This window comes from Oncorhynchus mykiss, chromosome 17 (assembly GCF_013265735.2).
Source record: "Oncorhynchus mykiss isolate Arlee chromosome 17, USDA_OmykA_1.1, whole genome shotgun sequence".
In the NCBI taxonomy this organism is placed as follows: Eukaryota; Metazoa; Chordata; class Actinopteri; order Salmoniformes; family Salmonidae; genus Oncorhynchus; species Oncorhynchus mykiss.
Window position 1 is genome coordinate 80,817,325 of NC_048581.1, and position 27,040 is coordinate 80,844,364.

At 42.0% G+C, this 27,040-nt stretch overlaps 1 protein-coding gene across 3 annotated transcripts in view; it reads right to left on the reverse strand.

Moving 5' to 3' along the window:
* The window catches only part of LOC110494674 (sodium-coupled neutral amino acid transporter 3), a 58,467-nt gene extending 33,590 nt beyond the window's left edge, over window positions 1-24,877 (reverse strand). Inside the window, exons 1-2 of one of the 3 annotated variants that reach the window (XM_036950745.1) lie at window positions 24,479-24,877; window positions 5,014-5,149 (exon numbers count right to left, since the gene is read on the reverse strand). The gene's annotated coding sequence lies outside the window, so the exon portion shown is untranslated. The remainder of the gene's footprint in view (window positions 1-5,013; window positions 5,150-24,478) is intronic. The other 2 variants (XM_021569954.2, XM_021569950.2) reach the window with 2 other exon arrangements.
* Between the last annotated feature and the right edge of the window lie 2,163 nt (window positions 24,878-27,040).

Sequence of the window (27,040 nt, forward strand, 5' to 3'; positions counted from 1 at the left end):
CATATGTATGTGACCAATAACATCTGCTAACCATATGTATGTGACCAATAACATCTGCTAACCATATGTATGTGACCAATAAAATTTGAATTTGATTTGTGGTGACTCATTTATTTACACAGTAAAACTGTCACTTCAACATCCAAGATCTGACCTGTTTCACACACTTGTTTATGGTATAAATTATTCTAAATCAACTCAATCCACGAAACTATGCTTTTTGGGCAACTACAATACCAAGTAATGCAAATAGGTCCAAAGCATGGGGTCAAAGTTTGTGTGTTTGAGCCAACGTCACATCATCATTACACTGTTTGCTCATGGTGTTCCACTCAGTGATGTCACAAGGCCTGCCAGCTTTTCAGAGCTGAGAACGGAGGTGGTTCAACTTAACCCTCAGTTCAGGTCCCACATAATGTTGTCACACAGACACTTTCCTCCCACGCCTAGCCTATGTACAGTCCCACGCCTAGCCTATGTACAGCCCCCTTAAGTTAATACTTTGTAGCGCCACCTTTTGCTGCGATTACAGCTGTAAGTCGCTTGGGGTATGTCTCTATCAGTTTTGCACATCGAGAGACTGAACATTTTTCCCATTCCTCCTTGCAAAACAGCTCGAGCTCAGTGAGGTTATTATTATTTACCTTTATTTAACCAGGTAGGCAAGTTGAGAACAAGTTCTCATTTACAATTGCGACCTGGCCAAGATAAAGCAAAGCAGTTCGACAGATACAACAACACAGAGTTACACATGGAGTAAAACAAACATGCAGTCAATAATAAAGTATAAACAAGTCTATATACAATGTGAGCAAATGAGGTGAGAAGGGAGGTAAAGGCAAAAAAAGGCCTTGGTGGCAAGGTAAATACAATATAGCAAGTAAAACACTGGAATGGTAGTTTTGCAATGGAAGAATGTGCAAAGTAGAAATAAAAATAATGGGGTGCAAAGGAGCAAAATAAATAAATAAATTAAATACAGTTGGGAAAGAGGTAGTTGATAGGGCTAAATTATAGGTGGGCTATGTACAGGTGCAGTAATCTGTGAGCTGCTCTGACAGTTGGTGCTTAAAGCTAGTGAGGGAGATAAGTGTTTCCAGTTTCAGAGATTTTTGTAGTTCGTTCCAGTCATTGGCAGCAGAGAACTGGAAAGAGAGACGGCCAAAGAAAGAATTGGTTTTGGGGGTGACCAGAGAGATATACCTGCTGGAGCGTGTGCTACAGGTGGGAGATGCTATGGTGACCAGCGAGCTGAGATAAGGGGGGACTTTACCTAGCAGGGTCTTGTAGATGACATGGAGCCAGTGGGTTTGGCGACGAGTATGAAGCGAGGGCCAGCCAACGAGAGCGTACAGGTCGCAATGGTGGGTAGTATATGGGGCTTTGGTGACAAAACGGATTGCACTGTGATAGACTGCATCCAATTTGTTGAGTAGGGTATTGGAGGCTATTTTGTAAATTACATCACCAAAGTCGAGGATTGGTAGGATGGTCAGTTTTACAAGGGTATGTTTGGCAGCATGAGTGAAGGATGCTTTGTTGCGAAATAGGAAGCCAATTCTAGATTTAACTTTGGATTGGAGATGTTTGATATGGGTCTGGAAGGAGAGTTTACAGTCTAACCAGACACCTAAGTATTTGTAGTTGTCCACGTATTCTAAGTCAGAGCCGTCCAGAGTAGTGATGTTGGACAGGCGGGTAGGTGCAGGTAGTGATCGGTTGAAGAGCATGCATTTAGTTTTACTTGTATTTAAGAGCAATTGGAGGCCACGGAAGGAGAGTTGTATGGCATTGAAGCTTGCCTGGAGGGTTGTTAACACAGTGTCCAAAGAAGGGCCGGAAGTATACAGAATGGTGTCGTCTGCGTAGAGGTGGATCAGAGACTCACCAGCAGCAAGAGCGACCTCATTGATGTATACAGAGAAGAGAGTCGGTCCAAGAATTGAACCCTGTGGCACCCCCATAGAGACTGCCAGAGGTCCGGACAACAGACCCTCAGATTTGACACACTGAACTCTATCAGAGAAGTAGTTGGTGAACCAGGCGAGGCAATCATTTGAGAAACCAAGGCTGTTGAGTCTGCCGATGAGGATGTGGTGATTGACAGAGTCGAAAGCCTTGGCCAGATCAATGAATACGGCTGCACAGTAATGTTTCTTATCGATGGCGGTTAAGATATCGTTTAGGACCTTGAGGTTGGATGGAGAGCATTTGTGAACAGCAGTTTTCAGTTCTTTCCACAGATTCTCGATTGGATTCAGGTCTGGACTTTGACTTGGCCATTCTAACACCTGGATATGTTTATTTTTGAACCATTCCATTGTAGATTTTGCTTTATGTTTTGGATCATTGTCTTGTTGGAAGACAAATCTCCGTCCCAGTCTCAGGTCTTTTGCAGACTCCATCAGGTTTTCTTCCAGAATGGTCCGGTATTTGGCTCCATCCATCTTCCCATCAATTTTAACCATCTTCCCTGTCCCTGCTGAAGAAAAGCAGGCCCAAACCATGATGCTGCCACCACCATGTTTGACAGTGGGGATGGTGTGTTCAGCTGTGTTGCTTTTACGCCAAACATAACGTTTTGCATTGTTGCCAACAAGTTCAATTTTAGTTTCATCTGACCAGAGCACCTTCTTCCACATGTTTGGTGTGTCTCCCAGGTGGCTTGTGGCAAACTTTAAACAACACTTTTTATGGATATCTTTAAGAAATGGCTTTCTTGCCACTCTTCCATAAAGGCCAGATTTGTGCAATATACGACTGATTGTTGTCCTATGGACAGAGTCTCCCACCTCAGCTGTAGATCTCTGCAGTTCATCCAGAGTGATCATGGGCCTCTTGGCTGCATCTCTGATCAGTCTTGTCCTTGTATGAGCTGAAAGTTTAGAGGGACGGCCAGGTCTTGGTAGATTTGCAGTGGTCTGATACTCCTTTCATTTCAATATTATCGCTTGCACAGTGCTCCTTCGGATGTTTCAAGCTTGGGAAATCTTTTTGTATCCAAATCCGGCTTTAAACTTCTTCACAACAGTATCTCGGACCTGCCTGGTGTGTTCCTTGTTCTTCATGATGCTCTCTGCGCTTTTAACGGACCTCTGAGACTATCACAGTGCAGGTGCATTTATACGGAGACTTGATTACACACAGGTGGATTGTATTTATCATCATTAGTCATTTAGGTCAACATTGGATCATTCAGAGATCCTCACTGAACTTCTGGAGAGAGTTTGCTGCACTGAAAGTAAAGGGGCTGAATAATTTTGCACGCCAAATTTTTCAGTTTTTGATTTGTTAAAAAAGTTTGAAATATCCAATAAATGTCGTTCCATTTCATGATTGTGTCCCACTAGTTGTTGATTCTTCACAAAAAAATACAGTTTTATATCTTTATGTTTGAAGCCTGAAATGTGGCAAAAGGTCGCAAAGTTTAAGGGGGCCGAATACTTTCGCAAGGCACTGTACACAAACTACACCAGCCACACATACCCTACCCAAGTAGCACATACCATGTTGGAATTTCATTACTTCAGCATAACATTTCCTACATGTTTCCTCGTGGTTCTATTTAGTCATGTTCTCAAATTGTTACAAGAACATTAAACTTTCCATAAAAACCACAAGAAAACTTTTGTAACGTCTAAGAATGTTATTTAAAAACATACATTCTGTTTTCAGTATCAGAACTCAGGATAAGACAGGTGCAGACAGCTAGAGTCACAGATGTGTATTGACCCAAACGGGGCAGGCAAAAGTCTGGTCAAAGGTCCATAATCCAGGGCAGAGTCAATAAGGTACAGAACAGCAGGCAGGCTCAGGACCGGCAGAGGTTCGTAAACAGGTCAGAGTCAGTCAGGCAGGCGCAGGACTCGGACAGACTGCTCAGACCAGACTGCTCAGACCAGACTGCTCAGACCAGACTGCTCAGACCAGACTGCTCAGACCAGACTGCTCAGACCAGACAAGACAAACTGGCAACAGACAAGCAGAGAACACAGGTATAAATACAATGGGGATAAAGAGGAAGATGGGCGACACCTGGAGGGGGGTGGAGACAAGCACAAAGACAGGTGAAACAAATCAGGGTGTGACACTCAGCATCAACAAAACTCTCTCTACACTACATCTTGTTAAGTGTGTGTAGGTGTGTTGGCCACACCTGATCTCAATGAGTGCTTGTTTCCTTTAAAATGGGGTCTGTCTGAATAGGCTAAAATAAACAGCTTTGTATGTGTAAAAAAACATGGCATGCTAGCTCCAGCCTTGTGGCGCAGTGGACTAATTCAATGGATGAGGACAAGGAAACCAGTTTCAATAGTTCAAATCTCACAAAAAAAATTGTGTTGGCATGCTTAATGAAAACATTTCCATCTGTGCTTTAAACATTTTACCCAAAATAAGCTAACGGTGTAATTAAAATTATTATTGAAACATTCAGTGAAAGTTTTAAGGAAGTTATTAAAACACTCCAAATAACCTATAATTTCCATTCTCAGAGCCTTAATAAAACCTTCCAGGAAAATCTTCCAGGAAACAGATTAAAGCATTATCAGAAGCTCCCTGCAACCTAAATATAAATGTTCCAAGAACAGGCAAAATGTTCCCTACCGTTCTCAGAATGTTTAAAAAACGCTCCGTTTTCTGGTCAGGAAACATATGGCTTCATTCCCACAACCAATGTGAAACCAAAAATATACGTTTGCACAACTTCCAAGGAACCAAATGTGCTAGCTGGATAGTAACGTGAATGGAACTATACAGAACAAAAATATAAACGCAACTTGCAAAAATGTCAACAATTTTACTGAGTCATAAGGAAATCAGTCAATTTAAATACATTTATTAGGCCCTAATCTATGGATTTCACACGACTGAGTGGGGGTGCAGCCATGGGTGGGCCTGGGAGGGCATAGGCCCACCCACTTGGGAGCCAGGCCAACACACTGGAGAGCCAGGCACAGACAATCAGAATGAGTTTTTCTCCACAAAAGGGCTTTATTACAGACAGAAATACACTTCAGTTTCATCAGCTGTCCAGGTGGCTGGTCTCAGATGATCCCGCTGGTGAAGAAGCCGGATGTGGAGGTCCTGGGCTGGCGTGGTCACACGTGGTCTGTGATTGTGAGCCCGGTTGGGCGTACTGCCAAATTCTCTAAAACGACATTGAAGGCAGCTTATGGTAGAGAAATGAACATTAAATTCTTTGGCAAAAGCTCTGGTGCACATTCCTGCAGTCAGCATACAAATTACACGCCCCCTTAAAACTTGAGACATCTGTGGCATTGTGTTGTGTGGCAAAACGGCACATTTTAGAATGGCCTTTTATTGTCCCCAGCACAAGGTGCACCTGTGTAATGATCATGCTGTATATTCAGCTTCTTGATATGCCACACCTGTTCAGTGGATGGATTATATTGGCAAAGGAGAAATGCTCACTAACAGGGATGTAAACAAATTTGTGCACCAAATTTGAGAGAAATAAGCTTTTTGTGCATATGGAATATTTCTGGGATCTTTTATTTCAGCTCTTGAAACATGGGACCAAGACTTTACATGTTGCGTTTATATTTTTGTTCAGTATAGATACATCCTTAAGCTAACATAGCTGGTCATGTAACTGTAAATGTTTCGGGTTTTAACCATGGTCTGAAGGTATGGAGGTAAAGATGAGAGGTTGAGTTGGAGGGTAAGGAGATGGCGACGACTATGATATACGATCTCTATCTGAAAGGTCAACAACACACTAAACCTGCAGATTAATAATGTATGTGCGGGTGTTAACCTTTCTGCAGTGATGGTATAGTTACTCCCCACCAGGTTGCATGCCCTCAGTGACAATGATTCACCTCATTTCCAATTTCCTCTGTGATCTCAGAGGCTCACAAGGGGTCAGTTCCACAGACAGACAATGGGCAGTGTTGTTGTGATGGGAGCAGCTTCCTGGGTGAAGACAGCAGACAGCAGCCCCATTGTGTCACCACAACAAGTGTCCCCCTGCCTGCCAGAGTATCTTTAGTTGCAGCTCGCCACACAGCTGTTAATCAATCAACCACCACTCCAGTTTCAACAGTAAAATTACAATCTGTGATCAGGGAAGTCATGCACCCCAAAAATCTCAGGGGATGTGAGGATGTCTGGGGGGTGGTCCAGAGGAGGGGCTGGGCCCTCTGTCCGGAAGTTGGAGCAATTAGCATTTTTCGAACATCTCAAACAGCTTTTTCCTGCAATCTAGAGCCATAATCATTACGTGTAATTCTATGTAAAATGTGTATATTCTTCTGCACATCTAAGCATACTTCTTGAGCTGTCTGTATACCCCTGACTGGTGGTCATTTTTTTAAAGAAAAAAAAACTTTTCTGCATCTCTTCTAAAATCTGGGTGAAAGATTGAAAGGAATGTGAATCTTGTTCAGTACGTTTATTTATTACTTGCTTTTTTAAAGTCTATCAACCTTGTCAACAGGCATACCAGCTAAGATAGTTAGACAAGCTAGCTACTCTAACTTGATTTGATTTATTAGGATCCCCATTAGCCAATGCTAGTTTTACACATAACGAATAACAATTTACATACATTTAAAAACATGAACATGTAGTGTGTGTGTGTGTGTGTGTGTGTATGTGCATCTATCACAGGCCTGGGCAACTCCAGTCCTCAAGGGGCCTGATTGGTGTCACACTTTTGCCCCGGCTAACCCACCTGACAACAATAATCAAGTAATCATGATCTTCAATTTAGATAGCAATTAGTTTAAATCAGCTGTGTTTGCCAGGGATGGGGAAAAGTGACACCGTGTACATTGTACAACACCGTGAGGCGTTTAAACTTGTTTTTTTAAACCAGGTTTGCTGTTCACTTGTGTTACATTCCCACAAGACAAAAATAAAATGTTGATCACAACAAAGGGAACTAACAAAGATAATCACTTTAACAACCAAAACAAAAAGGGGTTCAAAAGGGGTTCTGAAAGGCGCCAATGTATGTCCCCACTGAAAGATGTCAAAGGGTTCTTAAAGACACCCGCCATGGATGCCCATTAGGTTAGCTAATATATACTGAATAAAAATAGAAACGCGACATGTAAAGTGTTGTTCTTGTTCCATGAGCTGAAACAAAAGATCCCAGAAATGTTCCATACGCTTATTTCTTAAAAATGTTGTGCACACATTTCTTTACATCCCTGTTAGTGAGCATTTTTTCTTTGCCAAGATAATACATCCACCGGACAGGTGTGGCATATCAAGAAGCTGATTAAACAGCAGGATCATTATACAGGTGTACCTTGTGCTGGGGACAATAAAAGGCCACTCTAAAATGTGCAGTTTAGTCAAACAACACAATACTACAGATGTCTCAAGTTGAGAGAACATGCAATTGGCATGCTGACTGCAGGAATGTCCACCAGAGTTGTTGCCAGAGAATTAATTTTTAATTTCACAACCATAATACGCATTCAACATCATATTAAAGAATTTGGCAGTACGTCAAATTTTGAAAAATGAGCGAGAAAGATCACATCACATTGCATAGCTGGGTGCCAGCAGCGTTTTGCATGCGCAACAGCTTGGAGCAGACATTTCTCTCTCTCTCTCCTATTGAAGAAGCTACAGTCCCGGTTGAAATATTATCGATTATATATTGTAAAAACAACCTGAGGATTGGTTATAAAAAACGTTTGACATGTTTCTACGAACATTACGGACACTATTTGGAATTTTTGTCGGCGATGTCGTGACCGCTCGAGCCTGTGGATTTCTGAACATAACGCGCCAACCAAATGGAGGTATTTTGGATATAAAAATAATCTTTATGGAACAAAAGGAACATTTATTGTGGAACTGGGAGTCTCGTGAGTGCAAACATCTGAAGATCAAAGGTAAGTGATTCATTTTATTGCTTTTCTGACGTTTGTGACCAATCTACTTGGCTGCTAGCTGTTTGTAATATTTTGTCTACTGAGAGATATGTCCTTACATAAACGCTTGGTATGCTTTCGCCAAAAAGCTTTACTGAAATCTGACATGCCAGGTGGATTAACAACAAGCTAAGCTGTGTTTTGCTATATTGCACTTGTGATTTCATTAAAAAAATTAGTAATTTAATTTGAATTTGGAGCTCTACAAATCAGCGGATGTTGACGAAAATGATCCCGCTGGATGCATCAAGAGGTTTTAACAAACTATAGTTTTGGCAAGTCGGTTAGGACATCTACTTTGTGCAAGACACAAGTCATTTTTCAAAAAATGATTTAAAGACAGATTATTTCACTGTATCACAATTCCAGTGGGTCAGAGGTTTACATATAAAGTTGACTGTGCCTTTAAACATCTTGGAAAATTCCAGAAAAGGATGTTATGGATTTAGAAGCTTCTGATAGGCTAATTGTGTAACGATCCTCTTTGTCTGATGAAGAGTAGTCAAGATCGGACCAAAGTCTGGTTCCACAAGTCTGGTTCATCCTTGGAAGCAATTTCCAAACGCCTGAAAGTACCACGTTCATCTGTACAAACAATAGTATGCAAGTATAAACACCATGGGTCCACGCAGGCGTCATACCGCTCAGGAAGGAGATGAGTTCTGTCTCAGAGATGAACGCACCTTGGTGCGAAAAGTGCAAATCAATCCCAGAACAACATAGCAAAGGACCCTGTGAAGATGCTGGAGGAAACAGGTACAAAAGTATCTATATCCACAGTAAAACGAGTCCTATATCGACATAACCTGAAAGGTCGCTCAGCATGGAAGAAGCCAATGCTCCAAAACCGCCATAAAAAAGCCAGACTACGATCTTCAAATGCACATGGGGACAAAGATCGTACTTTTTGGAGAAATGTCCTCTGGTCTGATGAAACAAAAATAGAACTGTTTGGGCATAATGTCCATCGTTATGTTTGGAGGAAAAGGGGGAGGCTTGCAAGCCAAAGAACACCAACCCAACTGTGAAGCATGGGGGTGGCAGCATCATGTTGTGGGGGTGCTTTGCTGCAGGAGGGACTGGTGCACTTCACAAAATAGATGGCATCACGAGGGAGGAAAATGATGTGGATATAGTGAAGCAACATCTCAAGACATCAGTCAGGAAGTTAAAGCTTGGTCGCAAATGAGTCTTCCAAATGGACAATGACCGCAAGCATACTTCCAAAGTTGTGGCAAAATGACCTCAATCCTATTGAAAACGTGTGGGCAAAACTAAAAAAGCGTGTGCGAGCAAAGAGGCCTAGAAACCTGACTCAGTTACACCAGCTCTGTCAGGAGGAATGGGCCAAAATTCACCCAACTTATTGTGAGAAGCTTGTGGAAGGCTACCTGAAACGTTTGACCCAAGTTCAAATCAAATCAAATTTTATTTGTCACATACACATGGTTAGCTGATGTTAATGAGAGTGTAGCGAAATGCTTGTGCTTCTAGTTCTGACAATGCAGTAATAACCAACGAGTAATCTAACCTAACAATTTCACAACAACTACCTTATACACACAAGTGTAAAGGGATGAAGAAAATGTACAGTATATACATATGAGATGAGTAATGTAGGGTATGTAAACATTATATTAAGTGGCATTGTTTAAAGTGGCTAGTGATACATTTTTTCCATCATTTTTTCCAATATTAAAGTGGCTGGAGTTGAGTCAGTATGTTGGCAGCAGCCACTCAATGTTAGTGGTGGCTGTTTAACAGTCTGATGGCTTTGAGATAGAAGCTGTTTTTCAGTCTCTTGGTTCCTGCTTTGATGCACCTGTATTGACCTCGCCTTCTGGATGACGACACTACAGTGTTAGGCTTGATTACCAACAACGACGAGATGGCCTACAGGGAGGAGGTGAGGGCCCTCGGAGTGTGGTGTCAGGAAAATAACCTCACACTCAACGTTAACAAAACAAAGGAGATGATCGTGGACTTCAGGAAACAGAAATGGTGATATAGGTCACTGGCAGGCCACACTTTTTGGAAAATATGAGATGGTCAGTTCGGGATCAGATAAAAGGAGGGACACTCAGTCGCATTTAGAGAGTTAGAGAAAAGGGTTCCAAAAGGGTTCTTCAGCTGTCCCCTTAGGAGAACACTTTTTGGTTCCAGGTAGAACCATTTTGGTTCCAGGTAGAACCATTTTGGGGTTCCATGTAGAATCTTCTGTGGAAAGGGTTCTACGTGGAACCCAAAACGGTTCTACTTGGAACCAAAAGGGTACAGTGTACCTAAAAGGGTTTTTCGGCTGTCCACATAGGAGAACCCTTTGAAGAACCTGTGTTGGTTCCAGGTAGAACCCTTTTGGTTCCAAGTAGAACAATTTTGGGTTCCACGTAGAACCCTTTCCACAGAGGGTTCTACATGGAACCCAAAATGGTTCTACATAGATTCAAACCATTTTGGTTCCAGGAAAAAAATGTGGTGAAAAATGTGTCGATGTGCCCTTGAGCAAGGCACTTAATGCTAATTTCTCACATAAGTCGCTCTGGATAAGAGTGTCTGCTAAATAACACAAATGTAAATGTACTCTTGTTACAGAGATGGGTCCACAGGTAAGACGTCTTCCATCTTTACACGCACACTTCTTTCCATATTGGTATATTTATCGTAGGTTGTTAGGATGCTGTATTTACACTGTACCATGTGGCCCTGTGCTATTTGTTTCCTTACTCAGTGCCAATCCAGATGCCAGATGCTCCTGAGAGCATGGCAACTGACCTACAGCTGGCATCCGTAGCCCCACCCAACCCAACCAAACACACAAACCAGGAGTCTATTCACTAGGATCCAAAAGGAAGCAAAACGACTGAAACGGAACTAGCTTGTTTTCATTGCAAAATATTTGCTAGTGTCCACTAATAAATACACCCCAGGCATCCCTGAGTTTCGTCCTGTGAATCAGGGGGGAAGTTAAGGTGAGTGGGCACCATTAGTAATCGTAGGTGTCTTTCCATTTTTACACCAGAGTCAACATAGTTAATCAGCCAGTATTGACCTGCTCTGGTGCCACACAGAGCCACATGGGAGGTTAACAAACATTTAATCAGCACCAGCCCCCTGCCTGGCTGTCTTGCAGGTGATGCTGCCCCTGGGAGAGGAACAGAGGCATGGATGTGCATACAGTACCACACTATGTACCACATCCGATCCCGGAGGAGTTTGTATACATTACCACACCTCCTTGCCCTTCCAAATAAAATATACAGTACCAGTCAAAAGTTTGGACACACCTACTCATTCAAGAGTTTTTCTTTATTTTTACAATTTTCTACATTGTAGAATAATAGTGAAGACAGCAAAACTAATACACATATGGAATCATGTAGCAACCAAAAAAATGTTAAACAAATCAAAATATATTTTAGATTTTAGATTCTTCAAAGTAGCCACCCTTTGCCCTGATGACAGCATTGCACACTCTTGGCATTCTCTCAACCAGCTTCACCTGGAATACTTTTCCAACAGTCTTCACGTAGTTCCCACATATGCTGAGCACTTGTTGACTGCTTTTCCTTCACTTTGCGGTCCAACTCATCCCAAACCATCTCAATTGGGTTGAGGTCGGGTGATTGTGGAGACCAGGTCATCTGATGCAGCACTCCATCACTCTCCTTCTTGATCAAATAGCCCTTACACCGCCTTGAGGTGTGTTGGGTCATTGTCCTGTAGAAAAACAAATGATAGTGGGACTAAGTGCAAACCAGATGGGATGCCGTATCGCTGCAGAATGCTGTGGCAGCCAAGCTGGTAAAGTGTGTCTCGAGTTCTAAATAAATCACTGACAGTGTCACCAGCAAAGCACCCTCACACAATCACACCTCCACCTCCATGCTTCACGGTGGGAACCACACATGCAGAGATCCTCCGTTCACCTAATCTGCATCTCACAAATAAACAACGGTTGGAACCAAAAATCTCACAGACCAAAGGACAGATTTCCACCGGTCTAATGTCCATTGCTCGTGTTTCTTGGCCCAAGCAAGTCTCTTCTTCTTATTGGTGTCCTTTAGTATTGGTGTTTTTTAGCATCAATTTGACCATGAAGGCCTGATTCACACAGTCTCTTCTGAACAGTTGATGTTGACATGTGTCTGTTACTTGAACTCTGTGAAGCATTTATTTGGGCTGCAATTTCTGAGGCTGGTAACTCTAATGAACTTATCCTCTGCAGCAGAGGTAATGCTGGGTCTTACTTTCCTGTGGCGGTCCTCATGAGAGCCAGTTTCACCATAGCGCTTGATGTTTTTTGCGACTGCACTTGAAGAAACGTTCAAAGTTCTGGACATTTTCCGGATTGACTATCATTAATGTCTTAAGTAATAATGGACTCTCATTTATCTTTGCTTATTTGAGCTGTTTGCCATAATATGGTCTACGGTCTTGGATTTACCAAATATCTTCTGTATACCACCCCTGCCTTGTCACAACACAACAAATTGGCTCAAAACGCATTAAAAAGGAAAGAAATTCCACAAATTAACTTTTAACAATGCTCACCTGTTAATTGAAATGCATTCCAGGTGATTACCTCATGAAGCTGGTTGAGAGAATGCTAAGAGAAAAATTGTCATCAAGGCAAAGGGTGGCTACTTTGAAGAATCTCAAATGTAAAATATATTTTGATTTGTTGAACACTCTAGCTCAGTATGTGTAGCCCATTTATCTGATGCTGTCTGGCCAAAAATACTATCGCCCTCAAATACATTGGCTACACATTGTAAGACAGAGGGGCGCTGTTTTGCTCGCTCGGATGCTTTCTCCAGTGAGATAGTTTCAGCCACTTGTGAATTGAATTAAAGTTGGCTGGAAGCTGGAAAAGCTGGAATTATTTTGGACGAACAAGTGAATGTAACCTACTTTTGAATAGGTGGTGCGTCCAATGGGCTAATAAACTAAGCTTCCCCTAAAGTACATTTAAATACTTTTACCAAAATTATACATTTACTCCTGTCTATACAGAAATAAATAAAGTAATTCAAAATACTTCACCAGAAAGCATGACTTAGGTGAAGAGAATCATTAGCTTATTTTGTTACAAATCACAAGCTTGTAGGCCTACAGTATGACTCTTTGGGAAGCCCACAATTTGGGCAGTACACGTGGCAATAGGACTAGCTGATTATTGAGTTGTGGCTGTCAGTGAAGAGCATCTAAAATGTGTTAAGATAATGTGTCTGGAGTATAATAAATACAAATGTTGAGACAAGACGAAGGGGAGGGGTGTGTGGCAAAGATATAGGCATGCCTCTCTCCAGAATGCATGCGCTCAGCTTTCCAGAATGACTCGGCTGTCTCCCGCCAATTCTTGCACATTCACTGTTTCATTGTGTGCATTGTTTGCCCTTGGATTGTTTATTTTTATCAACTCCCCATTACATACAGTTGAAGTCTGAAGTTTACATACACCTTAGCCAAATACATTTAAACTCCTGACATTTAATCCTAGTAAAAAGTCCCTGTCTTAGGTCAGTTAGGATCACCACTTTAATTTAAGAATGTGAAATGTCAAAATAATAGTAGAGAGATTTATTTCAGCTTTTATTTCTTTCGTCACATTCCCAGTGGATCAGAAGTTTACATACATTCAATTAGTATTTGGTAGCATTGCCTTTAAATTGTTTAACTTGGGTCAAACGTTTCAGGTAGCCTTCCACAAGCTTTCCACAATACGTTGGTTGAATTTTGGCCCATTCCTCCTGACAGAGCTATAGTAACTGAGTCAGTTTTTTAGGACTCCTCGCTCGCACATACTTTGTCAGTTCTTCCCACACATTTTCTATAGGATTGAGGTCAGGGCTTTGTGATGGCCACTCCAATACCTTGACTTTGTTGTCCTTAAGCCATTTTGCCACAACTTTGAAAGTGTGCTTGGGGTCATTGTACATTTGGAAGACCCATTTGTGACCAAGCTATAGCTTCCTGACTGACGTCTTGAGATGTTGCTTCAATACAGTGCCTTGCGAAAGTATTCGGCCCCCTTGAACTTTGCGACCTTTTGCCACATTTCAGGCTTCAAACATAAAGATATAAAACTGTATTTTTTTGTGAAGAATCAACAACAAGTGGGACACAATCATGAAGTGGAACGACATTTATTGGATATTTCAAACTTTTTTAACAAATCAAAAACTGAAAAATTGGGCGGGCAAAATTATTCAGCCCTGTTAAGTTAATACTTTGTAGCGCCACCTTTTGCTGCGATTACAGCTGTAAGTCGCTTGGGGTATGTCTCTATCAGTTTTGCACATCGAGAGACTGAAATGTTTTCCCATTCCTCCTTGCAAAACAGCTCGAGCTCAGTGAGGTTGGATGGAGAGCATTTGTGAACAGCAGTTTTCAGTTCTTTCCACAGATTCTCGATTGGATTCAGGTCTGGACTTTGACTTGGCCATTCTAACACCTGGATATGTTTATTTTTGAACCATTCCATTGTAGATTTTGCTTTATGTTTTGGATCATTGTCTTGTTGGAAGACAAATCTCCGTCCCAGTCTCAGGTCTTTTGCAGACTCCATCAGGTTCTTCCAGAATGGTCCTGTATTTGGCTCCATCCATCTTCCCATCAATTTGAACCATCTTCCCTGTCTCTGCTGAAGAAAAGCAGGCCCAAACCATGATGCTGCCACCACCATGTTTGACAGTGGGGATGGTGTGTTCAGCTGTGTTGCTTTTACGCCAAACATAACGTTTTGCATTGTTGCCAAAAAGTTCAATTTTGGTTTCATCTGACCAGAGCACCTTCTTCCACATGTTTGGTGTGTCTCCCAGGTGGCTTGTGGCAAACTTTAAACAACACTTTTTATGGATATCTTTAAGAAATGGCTTTCTTCTTGCCACTCTTCCATAAAGGCCAGATTTGTGCAATATACGACTGATTGTTGTCCTATGGACAGAGTCTCCCACCTCAGCTGTAGATCTCTGCAGTTCATCCAGAGTGATCATGGGCCTCTTGGCTGCATCTCGGATCAGTCTTCTCCTTGTATGAGCTGAAAGTTTAGAGGGACGGCCAGGTCTTGGTAGATTTGCAGTGGTCTGATACTCCTTCCATTTCAATATTATCACTTGCACAGTGCTCCTTGGGATGTTTAAAGCTTGGGAAATCTTTTTGTATCCAAATCCGGCTTTAAACTTCTTCACAACAGTATCTCGGACCTGCCTGGTGTGTTCCTTGTTCTTCATGATGCTCTCTGCGCTTTTAACGGACCTCTGAGACTATCACAGTGCAGGTGCATTTATACGGAGACTTGATTGCACACAGGTGGATTGTATTTATCATCATTAGTCATTTAGGTCAACATTGGATCATTCAGAGATCCTCACTGAACTTCTGGAGAGAGTTTGCTGCACTGAAAGTAAAGGGGCTGAATAATTTTGCACGCCCTATTTTTCAGTTTTTGATTTGTTAAAAAAGTTTGAAATATCCAATAAATGTCGTTCCACTTCATGATTGTGTCCCAGTTGTTGTTGATTCTTCACAAAAAAATACAGTTTTATATCTTTATGTTTGAAGCCTGAAATGTGGCAAAAGGTTGCAAAGTTCAAGGGGGCCGAAAACTTTCGCAAGGCACTGTATATCCACATAATTTTCCTCCCTCATGATGCCATCTATTTTGTGAAGTGCACCAGTCCCTCCTGCAGCAAAGCACCCACACAACATGATGCTCCCACTCCCGTACTTCACAGTTGGGATGGTGTTCTTTGGCTTGCAAGTCTCCCCCTTTTTCCTCCAAAACCGCCATAAAAAAAGCCAGACTACGGTTTTCAAATGCACAGGAGGACAAATATCATACTTTTTGGAGAAATGTCCTCTGGCAGAACAGAACTGTTTGGCCATAATGACCATCGTTATGATGATATGCACTTTTTGCACCAAAGTACGTTCATCTCTAGGAGACAGAACGCGTCTCCTTCCTGAGAGATATGACTGCTGCGTGGTCCCATGGTGTTCATACGGGGTACATTCAGGCATTTGGAAATTGCTCCCAAGGATGAACCAGACTTGTGGAGGCCTACAATTGTTTTTCTGAGGTCTTGGCTGATTTCTTTCGATTTCCCCATGATGTCAAGCAAAGAGGCACTGAGTTTGATGGTAGGCCTTGAAATACATCCACAGGTACACCTCCAATATACTCAAATGATGTCAATTAGACTATCAGGTGCATGGTGTTTCCTCTGACACTGGTGTGGCTGGCTTCCGGGTTAAGTGGGCAGTGCAGTCCGAGTCTGTACGGGAGTTGCAGCGATGAGACAATATGTAACTACCAATTGGATACCACGAAATTGGGGGGTAAAAGTAACCATACAGAAATACAGCCGGTATGGTGCATTTTAATCAAATGTTATTTGTTTAAAAATAGTTGTGTTAAAATATATTACACATTACGCATTTTAAACTTCACGCCAGTAACACTTCTGTATAATCAATACAATCGATAAGAGTGGGAAAAACAGTGCTTATGGTTGTGATAAAAACACCAAAGCATTAACGATTAGTAATCAAATACAGACAACACTTTCTAAAAGCCTATTTCACACTATAGCCTGCTGAATTCACAAGATAACTTCACTTTCATTAGGATTTCAGCACAAATGAAAATGTGGCATTGACTTGCCCATGGATTGATGTTTCAGCATTGTCTCAATGAAAAGTTCAGCATTCACTAGCCACGTGTGACTTGCACGAGCAGTTACAAACTTGCTAGTGTTAGCGGCAGGTCGGACAAGCAATATCGTAGTACAGATGTAGCCTGAGCTGGAATGTGAAACTAACTGAAAATGGTCAGCTTTAGAAAACCCTGAGTAGATCTAGCTTGCTTCATAGGACACCCCTCTGACATGAGGTGAGTTGAATGAGCCTGAGTGCTGTCATTAATCCAGCACGGAGCCGGGGGTGAGAGGGGCTAAGTGGGCAATGGGCACATGTGGATGGATGAGGAGATGCCCACTGCCCAGGCCGTGTGTCAGGAGCAGCCACCACGAGGTGCCAACACAAAGATCCTGGTAGTGCCTGCTCCTCACCCTCCTTAGCCACGTGCCCGCTGAGTGCTCAGAGACAAAGGGACACATGATCACTTTCCCTCCTGCCTGCAGCCCTCTGAATGGGATGGGACCCTCTGCAGTCCACAATGGCAAAGTTGACAATAGGGTGTGTGTGTGTGTGTGTGTGTGTGTGTGTGTGTGTGTGTAGGAGGGGTATTGTCTCTCTCGTTGCAGAAGCAGGTTATGCAACCTACAGTTTAAAAAAAAACATGAACTCATACTTAACATTTGCTTTGACATGACGACATCATCGCTTGTGTTATGCGGCTTGTGATTACGTGAGTAATGTTAATCAGCAATATAATGCCAATATAAAATATTTGGCATAATTTGTGTGACGATTCATTTGTGGGGCAAAATGTTCTAGTTTGGATTTGCATCTCTTCCTCCCTAGATGAACCTTGGGCTGTCTGTAATGTGCTTTTCCCATCAGCAGTTTGTTCATAGTTGTTCGCTAGTTTGTTACCTTGTATTTCAGAGAGAGTTTTCCAGCAACAGAACTGGGATGAACACTGTAGACGTCTCACCCACCATCCCATTCTCACACTGCCTGGGCTTACGCCTCCCAAATTAGGGTTGTGTTTTTCACCTTGTCGGCTCAGGTATTCAAACCAGCAACCTTTCAGTTACTGGCCCAACAGTCTAACTGCTAGGCTACCTGACACCTTAAAAGTGTACATGGAGAATTGTGCACGGAGATACATACACACAGAACACAGCCAAGTGGACTGGATCCAGCGACTGTGTGACTGGATTGGGGTGCCCCTGGGCCATGGGCACAGACAGTCCACATTGAGAAATGCAGCTGTTCTTCTCTGTTACACGTCTCATCAAATTCTGTCACGTCAGGCGACAATTATAATAGCTTGCGGGAAACCATTGAAATGTACTGAAGCCAGGGTGACATGATATTTGATATGTAACCCAGTGATCCCACTGTAATGGAAAACCATGATAGCTGTGGTACTTTCCATAGACCATTTGTATTATTTATTTATTATGGATTATGTAGGAGAGGCTTCCATTAAAGAACACCCTCTGAGTGCTGTTACTCTTCCTGGGGTCCAGCAAAATTAAGGCAGTTGATATAATTTTAAAAACATTACAATAAATTCACTGATTTCCCAACACACTGTTTGCCCTCAGGTGCCTACTCCACCACCACATATCTACAGTACAAAATCCATTTGTACGTATATGTCTGTGTGGCTTCACAGTCCCGCTGATCCATAAGGTATATTTTTTATCTCTTCTTTAAATCACATCCTACCGCTTGCATCAGTTACTTGATGTGGAATATTCTTTATTTTACCTTTATTTAACTAGGCAAGTCAGTTAAGAACAAATTCTTATTTTCAATGACAGCCTAGGAACAGTGGGTTAACTGCCTGTTCAGGGGCAGAACAACAGATTTGTACCTTGTCAGCTCGGGGGTTTGAACTTGCAACCTTCCGGTTACTAGTCCAACACCACTAGGCTACCCTGCCATGTAGTCATGGCTCTATGTAGTACTGTGCACCTCACATAGTCTGTTCTGGACTGTGAAGATATCCCTTGTGGCAGGTTTTGTGGGGCACCTGACCACACAACTGAACAGTAGTCCAGGTGCGACAAAACTATGGCCTGTAGGACCTGCCTTGTTGATAGTGTTGTTAAGAAGGTAGAGCAACACTTTATTATGAACAGACTTCTCACCATCTTAGCAACTGTTGTATCAATATGTTTTGACCATGACAGTTTAGCCACCTCAACTTGCTCAATTTCCACATTATTTATTACAGGATTTAGTTGAGGTTTACGGTTTAGTGAATGATTTGTCCCAAATACAATGCTTCTAGTTTTAGAAATATTTAGGAGTAACTTATTCCCCGCCACCCACTGAAACGTACTGCTACTCTTTGTTCAGTGTTGCAGTCATTTCAGTCGCTGTAGTAGCTGACATGCATAGTATTGAGTCATCCGCATACATACAGTGGTTGCTCCACTAAATGTTTTGCGATTTTGCTGCGGGACTTAGAGGTAATTTGTGGTTTAGTACGGTCCCCTGCGTCACTACTTCATTTCTCCAGGCCAGCGCAAGGGGGAGTTAGAGCTCTGATTATGCTTTTGGTGTCTCTGTAGTACTGGAGCCTACTCCTGGCCAGTCACATTGTACAGTGCCTTAGTGGCGAAGTGGTCTAAGACAGTGCAGCCTGAGTTGTTACAGATGCTGGTTCAATATCTGAGCCCGTCTCAACTGGGAGATCCATGATATGACTGTAGTTTTTGGTTTCTCTCCCTCTAAAAACAGAAATAAATCATTCTAAATAACAAACTGGCTTTGTTTACAAATTAGTAACAATATCTCACCCCATGTTCAAGAGTGGCCTTTTTCTCACTCATTTGACTTTATTTGAAAACGAAATCATCTCCAAAATATTATTTTTTAAACAAAGCGATTATTATTTTTATTAATTTTGAATTATATAAAAGCCCCTTGGACATTCTCACAGATATATTATTAACCCTATTGTTAGCAGGACAATATATATATATCATCATATGGGTCATGGCTCTCGAGTGGCACACAATGGGATTGCCTTGCAGTTCTCCAGCTGTATCCACTGAAATAGAGGTGGGCGCGCGAGGTTCAAGGCACGAGGGTAGGGGGCTTTCCGTATTTCAAAATGACAATGCTTGTCTTTCATAATTCGGCCAGATATACTTGGATGTGTAGTGTCAGCGTTTTTTGCTGGAATGTCATGCCTAAATTTGCTAATCTTGCCAATGAAAAAAACATTAAAGTATTATTTGGTTTTGTGATGAATGAGCCATCTGATTCAATGAATGACGGAGCTGAGTTTGCTTTTTCCCAAAAAATATAATTTAAGGTGTTCCAAATCTTTTTACTATCATTCTTTATGGCATTAATCTTTATTTCTGTCACACCTTGATCTGTTTCACCTGTTTTTGTGCTCGTCTCCACCCCCTTTCAGGTGTCGCCCATCATCCCCATTATCCCCTGTGTATTTCTACCTGTGTTCTCTGTTTGTCTGTTGCCAGTTCGATTTGTTTGTGAAACCTACAAGCGTTTGTTCCCCTGCTCCTGTTTTCGAGTCCTTCCCGGTTTTGACCTCTCTGCTTGCCCTGACCCTAAGACTGCCTGCCGTCCTGTACCTTATGAATCTTATTATAATCATAATACTGAATATAATGTGTGTAGTTTTAGTCAAGAATTAGAACAAGGACTTTATGTTCCTTGTTAGAAACTAATGGAGCTATCGTCAGACCGGCTGGAATACTGTGTTCCTTACAGGACATTCTGTCCCTACCCAGGGAGGGGAGAGACCGTGGGCTTGTTGTAGATTGTTTAACAGGTGGCAGACAATGTGAGAAGGCTTGTGAACTATATTGCGATTGTATCTGAGAGGAGGAGGGACATTTATGACGAAATGTGAGGTATATAAACCAATGTACATGGTATTATGACCAGAGCTCTCGAGAATAAACGCTATTGGCTAATTTTGGTGGCTGGTCTCTGTCCATTTTATGCAAATAAGAACCTTACAAATTCTCAGAAACAGACAGTGTTTTAATTGAATTGGTTAATGAACACATAAGAAGTAAATTAATCTAACACTTACCCCACCTCTCTGAATTATTGACCCCTGCCTGCCTTTGACCTGTTGTTCGCCTGCCCCCATTTAAGGAATAAACTTTTGTTTCTTCAACACTGTCTGCATCTGGGTCATACCTTAAATGTGATGGTATCATAGTGTAGTTTCTTCTTCTTTTTATTCAGTTTAGTCACATGATTTCTCAATTTACATAGCATGGTGTAGTAACACATGGTTAATGGATGTAGTAGCTCTATGACAACACACTGGTGTAGAATGTGACGTCTACACACAGAAGGTTAGTCAAGGTCAAGAGTCATAAGAAGAGCTCTAGAATATGGTGAGTGCCAGGCACGTAAGCAATATTAACAGAGCTACACAGATACTTTTCACCTAGAACCTGATCCAACCAAACAGACACAGGAGGAGTGCACTACAAAAGTGTTTTACCCCTGTCCTCAAACCAAGCAAACAAAGTGCAACCAAAGCATTTTCAAACCTGGTAAAAAGACAACATGTGAAAATTGTTTTACGCAAATGAACCCCTCCCTTTTACAAACCTGGTTAAGCAAAGCCAACACAAACCATTTTGTGATGCAAACTCCCTCCCTCCTCCCTGGTTTGGTTCTGGCAAACTTTCTGAGCTTACTTCATTATAGAGGTTAGCTGGCTACTTAGAATATAGCTCTAAGAAACAGCCTAGTAACAGAGTGTTAGCCACAGGGCAACTTTGCAATAAGACTCCAGGCCCTTCTTCGCTTCTTCTGACACTTGAGGCACAACTTTGGGTCTGAGCCCAGGTCAGGATAGCTCCACTGGCTCGGCTTACACTTGTGACTGTGCAAACTAAAGGTCTGCCTCACACGACTCTGTAACATCACACGCTCTGTCGGTCTCTGTCTGTGTGAGATTGCACTATGCTGAACTCTGTTTTACTCCCGTTATTCAAAGCCCCTGTCGGAATAAAACACCTTCATACATAGCTGCGCAATCATAGTTTAATGGCTGTAGTGTTTTAATGAAGCGATATATCAGGAGTTGTACAGCAGCAGCCAGAAGGCCAGTTTCCCTGTGAGGCTCCAGTAAGGCCTCTTTACAGCTGCTTTATACCTCAGCTGTTATATTGTTAGTTTTTCATGGAAGATCATAATATGATCTTATCTAAATATTTAAATATTATTTCAGACATGGCCTGTGACATGCTACAGTACTGTACCAACTAGGAAAATTATACAGTCATTACTATCAGCATTCCTTCATGAAAGCAATGGCATGGCTTGGCATCCTTTGGAATATGCTGGGCTGGAAACCTCAACAGTACAACTTCAGTCAGGCACCAGCAGCTATATAAGGACCCTATAGGTGGCTGGAACAATACATAAAAACATATAAACAAACACGGGTAACTGTCCTGTGATCCATATAAATGCAGAATGTCAAATGACAAGGTCATGTCTGAAGGGGACCCATCCGGGCCAGACAGGGAAAGGACTGGGATAAGAATAAACTCCACTTTAACGGAGCAGGCGGCTTGGCTCAAACAGAACTATTCACAGGGCTCAAACAGAACTATTCACAGGGCTCTTCACTTCAGACTGACAGGAGAGCACAGCTGCCTCTTTCCCATCCAGCCTGGTCCCAGGACAGACCTACCAGCCACCCCTCCAATCGCAGGACAGACCCACCAGCCACCCCTCCAATCCCATCTTGAATGCGGAGCCAGGTCAACCAATCAGCTACTCCAACACGCCATGCCCTAGTTGGGGTGGGGGGGGGGGGGGGGGGGGTCAATGACTGGAGCCCTGCTTATCAGCCCTGTTCTCCAACCTCACCGGTAAAGTTCTGTTTCATTTACGGACCGGGGAGAAAACGCAATAACTCCAAAACAGTGAAAAGATTGTTCAAGTGCAAAATGTCCAAATGTCATCAGTTTAACCGGTTTTAAGGAAATTAAAAGCTGAGGAAACGATGAAACATGTTTCTGATAAGACTTCAGTTTGTCTTGAGTGCATATTTTATGAGGTTGAAAGACTGTGTGTTTGCATTGACAGTGTCACAGGTAACACATTACACATGCATTTGCATTTTCTCAAGAGGTGCTGAAAGAAATAAGTCATATTTCTCCACTCCTGTTTCCGAGACAAAATTAACATTTGTTGTACAATTCTACTGCAAGAAATGCATAATTCTGCAGGAGTTAATATCATATTATACTACATGTGAGATGTTATAGGCCTATAGTCAGTGTCCAGATTTCAGTTACCATTCTGTTAAACCCATATGAACTTAAATTATAAATATTATTTAATTCATCGATACAGGTATACTTGTGAGTGGGATTTCAAAGGTGCATGTAAACAGCTTATCCTGAATAAGACCTTACGAGGGTTATGAGCCACTATCTGGAATACTCTGAGCATGTAAACGTGGTCATTGATTTATATATACACTAGATGACTGAAAGGGGGTGCCGTTTTGAAGCCTCCACCCGTCTATCTTGGCACTTTCTAACCACCATTGTAAAACATATTTTGGAAGCTATAGAAATACATTTATTAACGTCTACAATTTTTTTTCCCATGTTTATTATATTACAGACACCCTAGAGCATACATTTAAACAATAGTATATGAGCTAAACATTAACATAAAAAATATATATAAAAACATTTTCCTTTAAGTATATTTTTTGGAAAGTTCTGTTACTGTCCCCACTACAACAACAACACACTTAAATACATGTAATTTAGTACTTAAAATATATAATTGACATACTGTAGAATTACATTCATTCCTAAGGAGGACTGCTTCTTCTGGGGAGTGTCAATACGGCCGACCAGTGGTTTCAGAGCCTCTCAATGGCCAATACATAGCATCAGCAATCAGGGTTTATATACATAATTGGTTTTGAGGTGGGAGTGTGGGAGGTAGGCATACTGGGAAATAAATGGTCCCCCATGCGGTCTATGATACTTATCCACTGCTACATTCCACATGACCAGGACTCATATTTCAACAAAGTATGGGCAAAGGCTACTTATACTGGCCTGAAAAAGCGTGTTTAAAATCAAAGAATGTCTGAGGTACTATTGCTCCATTATGTGGGGGAGAGGGGGGACCTATATACAACAAGAGACTTGCTCTTTAAAAAATCTGATTGAATAGAAATAAATTGATTAGCACAATGGATATCATTTATCCCACATACCCATCACATGTTGTCTCATTCAATGAGGGGGTTTCCTTAAAAAAAATCGGTGTCTGCTATCTATTCCTTACAAAATCATATACATAGACCATTATACCATTCATTTAGGTACTCTCAGGGGCCATGCATGCTCTGTTTTTTTAATGGTTATGCTATCTGGCAATGAAACTTGAGTCACATGTGCCAACACACATGGAGTGCACAAGATATTGTGAAGGTGGCAAAATCAAATGGAAGTGTGTTTTTTATGTAGTCTTCAAGGCACCAAGGTCTGGACGAGTAAGACACAATGAAACGAATTGACAGTTTTCTTCTAAGGCACATGTTGGTGACATTTGCGCGTAACGCCATAGGCCTATTAATATTTGTGAGGGGGAAAACTAAACTAATGGATAAGAAATAAGGCACATTAAATCGTATATGGTATATGAAGGCATTGCTCATTCATGTGAATAAGGAATGGTTATTTTTCTTTTTCATTGTCTTCACCAACGTGTTGGCAGTACGCGTCAATTGGGTTTCATAAATGGAATAGATTCTTGAACTTCAGTTTTGAATGAACTATGTATTCAGTTGTGGAACAATCAATTAAAACATTCGACAATTCAGTGAACAATGAATCGTGTTTCTTTACATAGAGGCAAGCGTTGAAATACTGTTAAAATCTTACCAGATGAGTCGAGTGCCACGCTGTGAATTAATTCCGCGGTTAATTATATATTTTACAACTCTTTACTCTCAACGCTGTCCTCTTCTTTTCTTGACTCCTCGGTCTCTTCTGTTTTTATCTCTAAGATAATAACGCGCACTCAATTATCTCATGTAGTTTGTAGTAAAATAAAAATGTTCATTGAGAGATGAACCGCATTTGTAAATGGACTATAGCTGAGCTGTATGGCTTGTTTTAAGTTCCGCCTCCCCTGTCGGTGTCTGCTATCTATTCTATTCGTTCAAGGTTCCCACTCACTGTGCGCGTGGTGAGGAAATAATCGGAAACGCACGGTGGGTTACTTTCATGTCCTTAGTTTTTACTGCCTGTAATGTACCGTAGCGATTTCGGTGGGTAGCCCTGATCCGGACTCGTCAAGCAAACACATTAACCATTATGCCAAGATGTCCAAACCTTCTGATGAGATCACCAGGTGTTGGGTTAAGGTAGCTACAATACAAACCATACGATATGCATGCAGCAATGCCATGTAGGCTCATGTAGACTTAGTTGAAGCATTTTGGCAGGCTATTGGAACACCTCTCAGAACCGTATCCTACATATGTTAATCAAGCATCATGCCCTGTCTATTTACATATGGGCCCCTCATGATGAGTTCAGATTGTTTTGTGACCCCCACCACCATCAGAGTTGCCCATCCCTGATTTACATCATGAAATGTTATAGAGCTGGGTGGAGAGCAATATCGAGTAAATTGACATTCTTAGGCTTCATGCAAGGCACTTGTACTTGGATATGCACGCCTAGTCGCCTACTATACCCATATTTGACGGAGTCCCATTAAAGAGCCTAATTGGTTGCCGTGCCATACTGAGATTTGTCACCAAGGTCTCTGTTGTGAGGATGCCATGTCTCTGGAATGGGAGGATCAGATACCTCATGGTGAGAAATGAGAGAGAACAACAAGGCTAGAGAGCCTTTAGACTGGCCAGAGGGGGAGAGGTCAATGTTTGAGCTGACAGATGAATAGACCAACTGCGCGACACTTCACAAATTAATTGTTTTAATTTAATGGTTCTGCACCAGGCTTGGTTGAGTTATACTGCCACACATGCGTTGTGGGTTATTTTGGTTTCCATCCCTGAGGAAATCTGGTGTGTGTGTGTGTGTGTGTGCATGCCCGTGTTGAGAATGGCTGGTAGGGGGGTTACTTAGACCCCAGAGCTGTCCTGACAAAGACTTATGACTTTGATGTGCTTTTAATGTGTGATTTTATAATAAAATAAAATAATCACCACTGGGTATTTGTTTTAGAACTCTGTCAATTGGCTTGTCGTGTTTGAGCTCTATTTTACTGAGGGGGAAACAATTATGAGCAATGTAATAGCACTTCCTATTATTGGGAAGTGGAAAAAAGTTAACTTTGTCAGTTTATTTCCTGGATACATTGTCTGCTTGAAATAAGTAAATAATCATCCAGTACGACTGTATGATACATAAAGTATCAAACTGCTGGGTTATTTTACCAAAACAGTGTCTTACCCACTGAGTTTGGCCTCTGTCTCCATCCTTCAGTGGGATCCAGCTTTCCATCCCAGATCATAGATCACTGGTGATGCCACGAGGCAAAATATATCTTATCCAATACCCATTCATTGACTGACTTGTCTGAGAAACACAACAATTGATACAGAAGTGTCAATGATAGTAATGGAAGAAGTTTCTGTGGTATTTCTTATTGGTTATTGACCAAACAACCAACCCTTTGACCTAAATCTAAATCAAGCTAGTAGGAAGGTGTGGTGGGGAGGTGTGATGGGGAGATGTGAAGGGGAGGTATGGTGAGGAGGTTGGAGGTCAAAGCTGCTCGGCCGTCTATATGGACCACTTGGATCTTGTTCATTATTGAAACAGGAAAAATTATTATTTCTGTAATGTGATAGACTGGTTGTCCTCAACATGTCTCAGTAGTGCATGCAGGGCCCAAGTTGCCCCATGAAAGGCAATGCTTCTGTCTGGATCACTACGCACAGCTCACTACGCCACACAGACACACAGCTCAAAACGCCATACAGATCACTACGCAACACAGACACACAGCTCACTACGCCACACAGCTCATAACGCCACACAGACACACAGCTCAAAACGCCATACAGATCACTACGCAACACAGACACACAGCTCACTACGCCACACAGCTCATAACGCCACACAGACACACAGCTCAAAACGGCATACAGATCACTACACAACACAGACACACAGCTCACTACGCCACAGACACACAGCTCACTACGCCACACAGCTCACACACCACACACACAGCTCACTGCGCCACACAGACACACAGCTTACTAGGCCAGTAGACACAAAGCTCACCACGCCACATAGACAAAAAGCTCACTACGCCACACAGACACACAGCACCACACAGACACACAGCACCACACAGACACACAGCTCACTACGCCAGGCAGACACACAGCTCACAACGGCACACAGCTCACTACGCCACACAGACACACAGCTCACTACGACAAAAAGCTCATTACGCCACAC